Source organism: Moschus berezovskii, chromosome 16 (genome assembly GCF_049115385.1).
Source record: "Moschus berezovskii isolate FMDL1 chromosome 16, NW_MosBer_1.0, whole genome shotgun sequence".
Taxonomy (NCBI): domain Eukaryota; kingdom Metazoa; phylum Chordata; class Mammalia; order Artiodactyla; family Moschidae; genus Moschus; species Moschus berezovskii.
Window position 1 is genome coordinate 49,737,981 of NC_142475.1, and position 12,750 is coordinate 49,750,730.

Below are 12,750 nucleotides of genomic sequence, written 5' to 3' on the forward strand. Positions count from 1 at the left end.
ATCTTATCTTCCCATTTGGGACTCCTGAACATTTCATCACTTCCTTTTGTATACTTTTAGAACTGGAAGGGACCTTAAATTTGATTTGACCCAACACTCCAAATCAACATACAAGAAAACAGGGCGCCAAGGCATGTAGGGCCTTCCCCAAGGTGACTCCTCAGTAGAGGAACAGAGCCTAGAAGTCAGTCTCCTGTGTTTATGCCCCTGCACATACCTCCTTCTTAAGGTCAAAGACCAACTTCACCGTTATCAACTGAGAGGTCTAACTCATCTGATGGACGATGGACATATTATTAATTACAAATGATCACAGTGGGGATATTTATAATTTTAAAAAAAGCTGCCCAACTTTCTGGAAAGAATTACTTAAGCTCAGTGTATATTTTTCCAATAAATTAGGGTATTCATGTATCAGAAATGCTCACTGTGATATCCATTTGTATGAATGATTACACTGTTTGTAAAGCATTTCTCCCTTTCATACAATTTGAATAGATTCACTCTGATTCCAGGTTAAAAAAAAAGCACTTTCAAGCTGATGACATCATAGTGATATTAATCTCCAAAGAGAAATTTTTATGAGTTGTAAACTACACTCTACAACTGAAATCATTTTCTAAACTGAGCTATAACTTTTATGGTAGAAGCATTTAGCAAAGGTTGAAAAGGCATTTCTGCTGCAGTATATTTTCTCCAAGACCCTTACAGCACTTTTCTAGTTTCCATTTCCCACCCCACTCACTGATGGCTCTTTTTTTGGTTTAACCTGTTAACGTGTTTTGTTGTCAATGTGCCATTTTTAGCAAAGATTGATTCAGAGCTCTTTGCAAAAAAACCATAGCAATAGTCAAAGCTGCATGGCCCTACCAGAGCCTCACTATTTATACTTTCCAAACATTTTAGCATAAACCTGATATGTTCTTCCTTATTAACTTCATCTCGCAAAATCATATTCACCTTTCAAGTCCCAGCCAAGTTCATGAACAACTCAGCAGACTTTCTCCACAAATCAGTCAGCAGAGATGGCTCCATCTGCTGCATCCAGAGAGATGGATGGCCCTTTGGATCTGGAACAGCATGAATAGCCACAAATATTTTTAGTTTGATGGAAACCTCCTTTCGCTGCTACCTGTTCTGCTAATAGGCAGTGGAGAGAATAGAGAAAAAAAATCTATTAATGATGAATCACCAAAGTTCTAAGATGGGAATGGTTGACAGTCTGGACATTTCTCATAATCAGAAAGCTAGTAATTAGCTGATTTTAGATGAAAGTTTTGATTATGGAGACTTAAAATCTGGATTTCCTAAAAAACACTCCTGATACACAAATAAGTAAGGAGAAGTGTTACTTTCCCAGGAGATGATGGGGAAATGAAATTGCCATGGAAAAATGAAAAGGGATCTATCAGAGGAAAGTAGCATGTCTTAAATACTACTATGTGCTAGGAGTTATTTTAAGCATTTTACATCATTTTATTTAATTTATACATCCATACTGAATTAAAGAGATTGAGTTGGCCAAGGTAACTGATTAACTAGTGTTTGTACACAGTTTTTGTCGTGGGTATGTATATATATATGTGGGCTTCCCAGGCGGCCCTAGTGGTAAAGAACCGCCTGCCAGTGCAGGATACGATGGAGATGTGGGTTTGATCCCTGACTCAGGTAGATCCTCTGGAGGAGGGGCATGGCAGGTCACTCTAGTATTCATGGCAGGTCACTCTTGTCTTCATGGACAGAAGAGCCTGGCAGGCTACAGTCCATAGGGTTGCACAGAGTCGGACAGGACTAAAGGGACTTGGCACGCACGCACGCATGTATTTACGTTTGTTTTTTTCCCCCACTACTCCACACTGCCTGCATGAAGACTATTTCCTAGAGTAACTTGGAGAAAATAGACTATTTTCTGAGACAACTAACAAATAGGGACAATATGGCACCTGTTGTCGTGATGAATAAGGCTTTTTCTCTGTGTCTTTCTAACCAAGCAAACCTGTTGTCTTGGTCCATTCCAGTTGGTATAACAAAATACCACAAAATGTTTACAAGACTGGGTAGCTTGTAAACAACAGAAACTTATTTCTCACAGTTCTAGAGGCTGAGAAGTCCAAGATAAAAGAATCAACAGATTCGATGTCTGGTGAAAGCCCAGTTCCTGGTTCTTCAAGGACCAGCCTCTTGCTGTGTTCTCACGAGAAGAGGTGAGGGAACTCTCTGGGGCTTCTTCTATAAGGGCAATAATCCCATTCATGAAGGCTCCATCCTTGTGATCTACTTAGCCCCCAAAGACCCCACCTTCAAATACCATCATACTGAGGATTATGTTTCAACCTATGAATTTTGCCTGATTAGTCACTCAGTCATGTCCGACTCTTTGTGACCCCATGAACTGTAGCCCACCAGGTTCCTCTGTCCATGGGATTCTCCAGGCAAGAACGGAGTGGGTTGCCATTTCCTACCTCAGGGGATGTTTCTGACCCAGGGATTGAATCCGCATCTCTAATGTTTCCTGCATTGTCAGGCGGGTTCTTTACCACTAGCTCCACCTGGGAACATTCAATCACGCTGAAAGGGAAGGGGGGAATGGGTTATGGGTCCAAGATGGAGCTGACAAAAGGGAGTTGTCCTGGTCCAGCCACATATACAAACAGTGGAATATTATTCAGCCTTAAAAACAAAGGAAATTCCATCACATGCTGCCCCTTGAGGACATTGTGCTAAGTGAAATAAGCCAGTTACACAAAGACAAATGCTGTATGATTCCACTTGTATGAAATTCCTGGAATAGTAAATTGATAGAGACAGACCACAGAATGATGGTTGCCAGGGACTAGGGGGCACAGGGGAGGGACACATTGAAGGGACACAGAATTCCAGTTTTACAAGGTGAAAAAGAATTACAAAGACGGGTCACACAACAATGCCTGTGAACTCTATACTTAAAAACAGTTGAGGTGTGTACATATAGCTGATTCATGTTGTACAGCAGAAACTAACACAACACTGTAAAGTAATCATACTCTAGTTAAAAATAAATGAGTATAAATAACCATGGAGAGCAATAACCCCAACAACAACAGAGTAATAAACTTTAAGAAAACCTTTAAAAACTAGTTCAGGTGGTAAATTTAATATTATGGATATTTTATCACAATTAAAAATAAAAGATCAGTTAGTAAATATCTGTAAGCCTCAGCTGCGTCAGGTGTTAAATGAAGATAACAGTTGATCTGTCCTATGTTGGATGCAGAAAGAAAACAGAATCACACATAGAAAATGCGTCAGCACTGCTTGACTTGTATTATCTGCTTCCCAGATGCTGACTGTCCTTTTCATCACAGTCACTGTTGTTTTTGCTGTTCTCTTGCCCATCAGCAATTCTCTAGGATGCGGTCTCCTTACCATAGTGCTTCATAATGTTCAAAGCACTTACCACTCTGTGGAATTATTGTAGCTACTGGGAAGTTTGCTCTTTCATTTGCCATCCCCGACGTGGGAAGCAAGAATTCCTGTTTTAATTGATCATGCTAGCCTCAAAGCCTGGAACAGTGCTGGCACACAGAGGGGCTAACACCTACCATTAAAAATAAATTCTTCCTATTATGGCTGTCATCTCTATTACATGACACTCAGATATTTTTTGTTCAGCAGGTATATCCTAAATGATACAATAATCTGATGATAAAATTATCAGAGATGATTCTTAGGTGCAGCCCACACTCCTGAATCAGAATCTCCAGGCAACTTCCCAGGAATCTTTGTATTTCTTTTTTTGGGGGAGCCACACTGCATGACATGTGGGATCTTAGTTCCATGACCAAGGATTGAATCCATGCCCCTTACATCATAAGCATGGAGTCTTAACCTCTGGACCTCCAGGGAAGTTCTAGGAAACATTATTTTTAAACAAGATCCCCGGGTAAATTGAGCACTGGTCCTTGCTGCTCAAAATGTGTGCTCACTAGAAATGCAATCTCAGTCCCAACTCAGACCCATTGAATCAGAAGCTGTGTTTTAACAAGATTTCCAGGGGATGTACATGCACATGAAAGTTTAAAAAGCACTGGATTAAGCTATATTCTCTTAGAATTTCAACTCTGATGGGTGTCACCAGAATTAGTGAAGCTGGGTGGGAAGCCTGGGAACAGGTACATTTTTGTCTTATGGTTTTGTGAATGATTCTGATGGTGAGGTAGACTTAGGAACCACCACTGGACTCCTGTTTCCCACATATAGATCAACCCACTACATGATTTTCCAAAAAAATGGCCCCTGGTTCTCTTAGAAAAAAAAGTCATCCAGTTCTATGCCCAAAGCTGTGAACACGTCATTAACAAAGTAACCAACAAATTAACTGAAAGTAACTGCCTACCAGCACAAAAGTACAGTACATGATGCTGGTGAGTTTTGGGGTCCCCCGAGGAGGTGCCTTCAAGCCATTAAAAGTGAGAGACTCTGCCAGGATTGTCACAAATAGTACTGGGGACATTGTAACCATCCAATAGAGCTCTACTGTCTGTTCTCCACATATTCTAAGAAATTAACTCCTGTCACTTCCCACACCCCATCCCTGTTTAAAGATATGTGCTCAGTCGCTCAGTCATGTCCAGCTCTTATGGGACCCTATGGACTGTAGCACACCAGGCTCTTCTGTTGGTGGGGTTTTTCAGGCAAGAATACTGGAGTGGGCTGCTCCTCCAGGGGATCTTCCCCACCCAAGGATTGAGCCTGAATTTCCTGTATCTCCTGCATTGGCAGGCGATTTCTTTACCACTGAGCCACTGGGAAACCTGTTTAAAAATAGGCTTTATTATTATTTAGGGATGATGAGGCCAACAGATCAGAAAAGGACTGTCTTTGAAAAGATAGTTTGTTACAGTTCTCAAGAGGAGGGACATACGTGCTATAGGGGGAGGTACCAGTATTGGTCAGGGCGCAGAAGAAGAAAGAGGAGGGAACATGGGAATAAGAGCCTTTACTGTGGTTTCTCTGAGAAGAAATATGTGAGGGAGGGAAAGTAGGCTTGGGCTCACCTCAGCAGCCTCTGGAGTAAGGGGTGTCCCTAGGATCTGGTTCCTGACCCTGCAGTGATTAGAGCAGGGGAGAGTGGCTCAAGTTTGGGAGTCTGATAAACAAGATGGTGCAAATATAGGCTCTGCCTGGGTTGGTTTGCATTTGTAAAGCGCTGGAGCTGGTGAGTTGTTTACTGTCTCAAAGAGCTGAGTCACCCTGGGAGGAGCAGAACCTAAGGGTCAGTAAAGCTCCAGCTGTCAAAACATCAGAATGGGGACTTCCCTGGCGGTCCAGTGGTTAGGTGTCCAATGCTGAGGACACATGTTCAATACCTGATTGGGGCACTAAGATCCCACAGGCCATGGGGCAACTAAGCCTACTTGTTCCAACTAAAGAAAGTCCTGATGCCACAACGAAGACCCAGCATGGCCAAAAATTAAAAAAAAAAAAAAACAACAAAAAAATCAAAATGCAGAAAATAAAAGACATGGTCAATACAATCCCCTAATCCCCATCACTCCGCTAAGATCAGAAACATTTCTTTTTTTTTAATTGGAGGATAATTGCTTTACAATGTTGTGCTGGCTTCTGCTGAACAATATCAAGAATCAGTCATAACTATACACTTATGCCTCACTCCCACCCCCCACTTCCTGCCCCCTATTCTTTATGCCAATCATGGAATTAGCACTGCCTCATTTGTAGAAAATACATCACCTTACTGATATCATAGTGTTCCTTTCTGGGATGTCATTTTCTACTGTCTCTGTAGTTAACAGGATAATAATTCTGATATTGGAAATGGAGATGTGATTCAACTTTAACTTTCCAAATGAGATTACTCCCATCAGCACTGACAGAAGTCACAATCAAGCTTCCACTTCTTAAGTTTTCTCAAACAACTGATTTTTCTCAGCCATTCCCTTAACTAATGTCAAATAAATATTAATATAAGACATTTCAGATAACTTTTCACTCTGCCTACTCTCTAAAGATGAATTTGGCATCACTTGCAATCTGTCAGGCACCTGAGAACTTTGTTTAGCTAATGTCATAGACTGGGATGAAACAGTCCTAGGAAAGATGAAACTTAATCACAGTCCTTTTCCTTTTCTCTTCTGGTTGAGGAATAAAGTGACAGTGGACTTCACTTTTGGACATCACTCCAAAAGATGCTTGAAATGTACCCCAGAAACTTGAGAAAAGCCAAAGGCAATGCCTCACATGTCTTCATGATTTATAATGTCAGTGAAAACATTGCATGATGGCACTTCATCATCTTCTTTTTACTCAGAGTGCCACAGATATATTTCTTTTTGGATTTCAGTTTTAAAGTTCTAGTTCAAGACCAGTGATATTTATTATTAATTTATCCAGTGAACACTCTCCTGGGAACAATCATCTGGCTTTTTTACCTCTGACAATTTTATCCCCAAAGTAAGGAAAGAATGGTTGGGGAATAAGTTCAGGATCACACTCCATCCATTGTTTAGATCTGAATTCAAAACTTGTGCCAAAGACCATCATTTGGCTTACTTTTTTAAGAATGCTTTCATTCTATGGACAATAATCTGTGCAATTTAAATATTAATGTTTCAGAATGCAACTAAATTCTTTAGATAGCCATACTGATAACTTTTCAATTCCTGGATGACATCTGATATAAAATATCAGTTTAGATCACTAACTTACAAACTCTGTTTAGATCACTAACTTACAAAATATGCACTGGGACTCCTAAACCCATTTTTCCACAAAACATGGTCTCTCCCAAGGTTAACATCACATTAGACACTTACAGTTCAATAATAGAACCCAGAGAACAAAGCCAAATAAAACAAATCCAATACATGGATAGTTATATTCCCTTATCATGAAAAGCTACATGAAAAAAAAATCTAGCATTTTCATTCTTAATAGAAAAATAAATCTTCACTGATACTCTGCCTACAATCTAAAACAAAAACAAACCCCAAAATCTTTATACTCCTTCCTCTTCAAACTACAGTTCCTTTCCTTTCTACCAACTTGATAAGAAAAATGATCTATAGCTGCTTTGTTTTCCTTTTCTGCTCAATATACAACCTACCATAATCTGACTTCTGGACCAAGTATCTCTTGTAAAGATAACTACTTTCCTGTCCTAGTTTCAAAAGATCAGGAAATTCACAGAAGAGGAAATACACTGATAGATTTGTCACTGCAAGATAAAGCACATAATCAAGATTGGCACAGTCATTCCTAAAGGAAATCACCCTGAATATTCATTGGAAGGACTGATGCCGAAGCTGAAGCTTCAATACTTTGGCCACCTGATGCAAAGAGCTGACTCACTGGAAAAGACTGTAATGCTGGGAAAGATTGAAGGCAAAAGAAGAAGGCGTCTGCAGAGGATGAGATGGTTAGAGAGCATCACTGACACAATGACATGAATTTGAGCAAATTTTGGGAGATAATGGAGGACAGATGAGATTGGTGTGCTCCAGTCTGTGGAGTCACAAAGAGTCAGACACAACTTAGTGTTTGAACAACAGTAAGACTGGCACATGACCACTCTAGTACTATTCTCATAGCCATTTGTTGTTAATGCTTGCCCAGAATCCATTTCTACTTGTGGTAACATCACCCTAATGTTCTTTAGGGAATCTCCTGACAGCCTTCATTATTATTTGAGATAGACAGTGTAATTCTGGTCTTGTCAATGAGAGTACATCAATCTGCTTGTCTCTAGTGACAGGTTTAAGGGAAGTCATATGACTCAGCCTACACCATCAAAAACAATGCAGGTATTTTGCAGCAACTTTTGGGGAGTTCTCTTCAACTGCAGGTGGTAAGCTGTGTGAAATACAAGCTTAGTGTTGCTGATGGCCAATTTGTTATCACTAAAGGAGAGCTGGGGCTTCCCTAGTGGCTCAGACAATAAAGAATCTGCCTGCAATATGGGAGACCTGGGTTCTGTCCCTGGGGTGGGAAGATTCCCCTGGATAAAGGAATAGCAACCCCCTCCAGTATTATTGCCTGGAGAATTACATGGACAGAGGAGCCTGGCGGGGCTACAGTCTATGGGGTCACAAAGAGTCAGACACAACTGAGTGACGAAGCATAGCACAAGGGGAAGCTGACCTGAGAAAGGAGCAGAAACAAAGGAAATCAAAGTCAAGAGACAAAGAGAATTTCTGATGACATCATTTTAATTCCAGGGCTGGTCCTCCCCTAGAGATTAGCCTACAACATTTAACAATTTCATTGTATCCTTCTGATGTTTTGTTTTGGTTGTTAAAGTCACTCAAACTTTGGTTTCTATTACTTAAAGGAGGAAGTCAAGAAACACCTGGAGTAACAGGCAAATTTGGCCTTGGAGTACAAAATAAAGCAGGTCAAAGGCTAATAGTTTTGCCAAGAGAACACACTGGTCATAGCAAAGACCCTCTTCCAGCAACACAAGAGAAGACTCTACACATGGACATCACCAGATGGTCAATACTGAAGTCAGAGTGATTACATACTTTGCAGCCAAAGATGGAGAAGCTCTATACAGTCAGCAAAAACAAAACTGGGAGCTGACTGTGGCTCAGATCATGAACTCCTTACATCCAAATTCAGATTTAAACGGAAGAAAGTAGGGAAAGCCACTAGACCATTCAGATATGACCTAAATCAAAGTGAAAAATAGATTCAAGGGATTAGATCTGATAGAGTGCCTGAAGAACTATGGATGGAGGTTCACGACATTGTATAGGAGGCAGTGATCAAGACCATCCACAAGGGAAAGAAATGCAAAATGGCAAAACGGTTGTCTGAGGAGGCCTTACAAGTAGCTGAGAAAAGAAGAGAAGCAAAAGGCAAAGGAGAAAAAGAAAGACATACCCATTTGAATGCAGAGTTCCAAAGAATAGCAAGGAGAGATAAAAAAGCCTTCCTCAGTGATCAAGGCAAAGAAATAGAAGAAAACAACAGAATGGGAAAGACTAAAGATCTCTTCAAGAAAATTAGAGATACCAAGGGAAAATTTCATGCAAAGATGGGCACAATAAATGACAAAAATGGTATGAACCTAACAGAAGCAGAAGATATTAAGAAGAGGTGGCAAGAATACACAGAAAAGTTATACAAGAAATATCTTCATGACCTAGATAATCACAATGGTGTGATCACTGACCTAGAGCCAGACATCATGGAATGTGAAGTCAAGTGGGCCTTAGGAAGCATCACTATGAACAAAGCTAGTGGAGGTGATGGAATTCTAGTTGAGCTACTTCAAATCCTGAAAGATGATGCTGTGAAAGTGTTATACTCAATATGCCAGCAAATTTGGAAAATTCAGAAGTGGCCACAGGACTGGAAAAGGTCAGTTTTCATTCCAATCCCAAAGAAAGGCAATGCCAAAGAATGCTCAAACTACTGCACAATTGCACTCTTCTCACACACTAATAAAGTGATGCTTAAAATTCTCCAAGCCAGGCTTCAGCAATATGTGAACCGTGAACTTCCAGATGTTCAAGCTGGTTTTAGAAAAGGCAGAGGCACCAGAGATCAAACTGCCAACATCTGCTGGATCATGGAAAAAGCAAGAGAGTTCCAGAAAAACATCAATTTCTGCTTTATTGACTATGCCAAAGCCTTTGACTGTGTGGATCACAATAAACTGTGGAACATTCTGAAAGAGATGGGAATCCCAGACCACCTGACCTGCCTCTTAAGAAACTTGTATGCAGGTCAGGAAGCAACAGTTAGAACTGTACATGGAACAACAGACTGTTTCCAAATAGGAAAAGGAGTACGTCAAGGCTGTATACTGTCACCCTGCTTATTTAACTTATATGCAGAGTACATCATGAGGAACGCTGGGCTGGAAGAAGCACAAGCTGGAACCAAGATTTCCGGGAGAAATATCAATAACCTCAGATATGCAGATGACACCACCCTTATGGCAGAAAGTGAAGGGGAACTAAAAAGCCCCTTGATGAAAGTGAAAGAGGAGAGTAAAAGGTTGGCTTAAAGCTCAACATTCAGAAAACTAAGATCGTGGCATCTGGTCCAACCATCACTTCATGGCAAATTTATGGGGAAACAATGGAAACACTGAGAGACTTTATTTTCTTGGGCTCCAAAATCACTGCAGATGGTGACTGCAGTCATGAAATTAAAAGACACTTCACTCCTTGGAAGAAAAGCTATGACCAACCTAGACAGCATATTAAAAAGCAGAGACATTACTTTGCTGACAAAAGTCCATCTAGTTAAAGCTATGGTTTTTCCAGTGGTCATGTATAGATCTGAGAGTTGGACTATAAAGAAAGCTGAGCGCTGAAGTAGTGATGCTTTTGAACTGTGGTGTTGGAGAACACTCTTGAGAGTCCCTTGGACTGCAAGGAGATCCAATCAGTTCATCCTAAAGGAAATCAGTCCTGAATATTCATTGGAAGGACTGATGTTGAAACTGAAACTCCAATACTTTGGCCACCTGGTGTGAAGAGCTGACTCACTGGTAAAGACCCTGATGATGGGAAAGATTGAAGGCGAGAGGAGAAGGGGACGACAGAGCATGATCTGGTCGATGGCATCACTGACTCAATGGACATGAGTTTGAGTAAGCTCCAGGAGTTGGTGATGGAAGACTGGTGTGCTGTTTTCCATGGGGTCAAAAAGAGTTGGATATAACTGAGCCACTTAACTGAATTTACTCATACTGAGAGAATTGGGCTAATACAGATATCGGTATTGTATAATCTATCTATTTACAAAGGTGCTGGTAATATGTACTTTGGTGAGATTAACTGCCATAATTCTTTTTGAAAAAATGTTTTCTGGTATTACAAAGAGCATATCGAAACAAAGAAAATTTTTAAAAATTAAGGATTTTAAATGTTCTTTTTCATTACCTAATCTACTTACAATTATGAATTTGGTAATTCCCTCTACCTTTCTGACCTCCATGACCACTCTATTTCTCTTTTTGTTAAACTTTTTATTTTATATTTGAGTATAGCCAATTAACAATATTGTGATAGTTTCAGATGCATAGCAGAACAACTCAGGCATACCAAGATACATGTATCCATTCTTCCCCAAACTCCACTCTCATCCAGGCTGCCACATAACATCAAGCAGAGTTTGAGATCAATATGTATACATTGCTATATTTAAAATGGATAACCAAGGAGGACCTACTGTATAGCACAGGGAACTCTGGTCAATGTTATGTGGAAACCAGTCTATTTTTTGAATCTTCTCTCAGTCACTTAAAATATTTCCTTGGGATTGCACTCACAGCATCTTTTCTTTTGCTTAAATTTTAGTGCCCCAGAATTTTATCCTCAGCTTCTAACTCCATGGGTTCTTGTGGGTGACCTTATTATTCCCATATATTTCCTAGATTTCCCAGTCCCCATCTCTTACTTAAAATCTAGACAGATTGCTTTATTTGGACAACTAGCTGTCTCCATCTGGAAGTCTTCAAATTCAACATGCTGCAAAATGCATATACCATTGTCCCTCAGTATTGATGGGAAATTGGTTCCAAGACTTACACATACTAAAATCCAGGATACTCAAGTCTCTCAAATAAAATAGCATGGTATTTGCATATAACTTATACACATCCTTGTGTATACTTTAAATCATCTCTAGGTTACTTATAATACCTAATAAAATGCAAATGTTATGTAAATAGTTGTAAATGAAATGTAAATGTGTTAAAGGAGGTGCTAACATGCAGCAAATTCAAGTTTCACTTTTCAAAACTTCTTGGAATTTTTAAAGAATAATTTGGATCCCTAGTTGATTGAATCTGTGAATGTGGAACCTGTAGATATATAGTTGGGGGGCCAACTATATTTTATTTTCTTTCAAATCTGCAACTCATCCTGCCTTCCCTTATTGTGGGGGCCAACTGTCCAAGTTAAAACCTTTAGAGGTGTCCTTGATTTCTTCTTTTAATTTACTTTCCCACATTCTATGAATTAACACATGTTGCTAATATATCTCCTACATATTTCTCAAAACACCTTTCCTTTATTCTCTGTGATACTCTTTTGATATGAATTCTATCACTTTCCTTTAAACCAGTGATTCTCAAACCCCAAGGTGCAAAGAGAATTGCCTGAAAAGCTTTGTGGTTGTTCAGTCGCTAAGTAATGTCCAAATCTTTGTGACCCCATAAACTGCAACATGCCAGGCTTTCCTGTCTTTCACTGTCTCCTGGAGTTTGCTCAAGCTCATGTCCATTGAGTCGGTGATGCCATTCAAACATCTCATCCTCTGCTACTCCGTTCTCCTCCTGCCCTCAATCTTTCCCAGCATCAGGGTCTTTTCCAATGAGTCAGCTCTTCGAAGCAGGTGATCAAAGTATTGGAGCTTCAGCTTTAGCATCAGTCCTTCTGATGAATATTCAAGGTTGATTTTCTTTAGGATTGACCAGTTTAATCTTGCTGTCCAAGGGACTCTCAAGAGTCTTCTCCAGCACCACAATTTGAAAGCATAATCCTTCAGGAAATTCTGACAAACTTGGTCTGAGAATTCCACTCTGAGAAACTCGATTTTGTTTATTTTAACAGCCTTCTAACTGCACTGCTATGAATGTAGCAAGTTTGATCATTTGCTGCCCTGCTTCAACACTTTCAAAGGTTCACCACCATCCACAAGATAAACTGCGAACTCTTTTACATGGCATAGCATGCTTTCAAATGACAATTATCCCCTCTGATTCTATCTTCCTATTTCCCAAATAAACCA